The following is a 2,405-nucleotide window of genomic DNA, read 5'->3' as shown; positions in this document are numbered from 1 at the left end:
ACCCATGGTGCTCCGGGTAACCAAGACCATAAATCACCACTCCAGCCATTCCATGTTTGAACAGGGACATGGGCCAGTTTCCTAATGTCTGTGGTCAGTTGAAGGACTACTTCACCTGCATCGTCTATTTCCAAACAACAATTAGAAACATGACTTTGTTAACCAATTTATGTGTGAGTGTCCATTGACACCTGCTTTCCATAGTAGGAAATTGAATTGGCCATGTTCCACTATCATCCCAGGTGGTATATTACTAGTTTTGCTATAATTGCTTACAATTTATGCTGGGGTGAGGGGTGCAGAGACCCACGGCCAGCTTGATAGGCTTGGCTATCCTCCACAGACCCGACAGTGATTTAGATTAAAGGTTTGGCTTACAGTTCTTGATAACAAAACAAAATCGTTATCCTCAAAGGGGTCATATGGGTTGCGGGAAGATGGGGGAATTGGTTTCCCTTCATTCTCATAGGTAAATGGACAGAATACTGTAATAAATAGCATACACATCCTAACCAAATTACACTAAGATCTGCGTCTGCTTCACTTCTTCTGTGGGTGCATCTGTGTCGCCTGCTTCCTCCTGAAAGTGAAACAAAAGAACAAATTTGCTTCTCTGGTTAGAAAGAGGGAACAATCCATCTAGTGTGAATCTTATGAGTTTTTCCACAGACATCTTTTGCCTTCCAGGTGTATTTATTAAAGGGTGTGTCCAACACCAGTGGCACTTTGTCCACTGTGAGGAGTTCGACCAAGACAGGTTGTCCTGGGAAATGGGATAGATTGTGGGGGGTGGAGGTTTGCCACCTGCAAGCTGTCCTCCAGGCTAGGCAGGAGGTGACTGACCTTGTCATCCTCCTCAAGGTCCTGGAGACCTTGTACAGCGACATTCGCCAGTTCTGCACAAGTCATTCTAATTTTTGGGTCAGGAGTCCGTCCATCAGGTCCTGGGGAATGCCTTTCTGAAGCACAGGCCTTGTCGAGTTAGGTGCCTCTCTCCCAGAACTCTGACCGCGAGGAGATTCCAAGTCTTGTCCCTTCCTCATGGATGATTGTTGTCCACTAATTTGCTCTGCAGCCCGTATGACCCTGGTTTCAGTTCTTTGGGACGATCCATCATATTTTCTCCTAAAGTTAATCAATTCCTGGGCTACGTCTCCCTATGTTCATACTTTCCTCCTGGCAGTCGATGGTCAGGGGTCACTATCCCCTCCAGAGCGGCCATTGTTCTTTCTCCATTAGGAGTGTTTTGAATCTTCCCTTGCAATTGAATGCCAGTGGGTTTCAGGTAGTCAGGGAGTCCTTGTATCAGGGGAGTCATCCTCTCTGGGTCCACAGGCATCATCATCGGGGAGCCTTGGTTGGGCTTGAGCTCCTGATCATACATCATCTGGAGACAGGCTGCCTTCTGCACACTTCCCACTAACTGATCCACTGTGTCCGTTATGGCAAGGGGCTCTCCCCTCTCTAAGGGGTTCAGCCCTCCGGCCCAGTATGCAACTCTCTGAGTCAATGACCACGGGGCTCAGCATTCGACAGTAGTTAGAAACACACCTGGACCCCAATATCCTTCTGCTTCTTTCTCTGACAACAAAATTCTGTCCCCTCGTGACAGAGACACTCTCCACACATACTCTGTCTCTGATTCTTTTGCAGTCCTTGCAAAATCTTTTTTCCGTTTTGCCAGTTCGATTGCTGTAAACGGGACTTCGTTGGTAATGACATGAGGACGGTTATCACTATCGTCCTTGTACATCTACTCTGTTTTAATCAGTGGATACATATGGGGGAGACTCTATACAGTTTCTTTTGCCTTCTGCAAATCTCCTTGGGGATAGATTTGCCGTATCCCCTTCTCCAAAAGCTTCACTTCTGCCTCTGCCAGTGTATCTATCTCCACCAAAAGGTGTTCTCACAACTCATTTTTCAATATTATATTTTGATTCCTTTCTTCTTCTAGCAATTATTTGGTGTCTCGCCACTGGTTCTGCAGGGTCTGTATGACTATCTGCAGAGAGTCTATTACAGCATCAGCTTGACTAGACTTCTTTCTCTCTTCCACCGCAGCTGCCAGGCTCGCTCCTAGCACAAATTATAGCTTTTTCTTTTCCCTTCTTAACCTTAGCTTCCTTCAGCAATACCCTTATCTGATCCACAACATCTGTGGTTGAAACCAGTGGTTTTTCACCCAGTCTCGCTGCTGGACTGAGGGATGGGATCAGTGCGCCTCCAGAAGATCATATAATTTATCTATTCCTTCAGCCCCTGAGGGCACATCATCTCAAGCATTGGTTGCCTTCTGGGTGGTCATTCTTTTTCCTTTTCCTAGTTCAAAGGGGTTTATTGTCCTGAGACGGTCACACCTTAATGTCAAATTTCCCCTATTCTCTACCAGGAGACCAGATCTG

The 2,405-nt window shown here is 46.4% G+C and overlaps 1 pseudogene; it reads right to left on the bottom strand.

Annotated features, from left to right (window-relative positions):
• Nucleotides 1-905: 905 nt before the first annotated feature.
• LOC141962657 (uncharacterized) lies at nt 906-1,753 on the bottom strand (annotated as a pseudogene).
• Between the last annotated feature and the right edge of the window lie 652 nt (nt 1,754-2,405).

The sequence above is a fragment of the Athene noctua genome, chromosome 7, assembly GCF_965140245.1.
Source record: "Athene noctua chromosome 7, bAthNoc1.hap1.1, whole genome shotgun sequence".
Taxonomy (NCBI): domain Eukaryota; kingdom Metazoa; phylum Chordata; class Aves; order Strigiformes; family Strigidae; genus Athene; species Athene noctua.
This window is presented reverse-complemented; position numbering and strand designations above follow the sequence as displayed.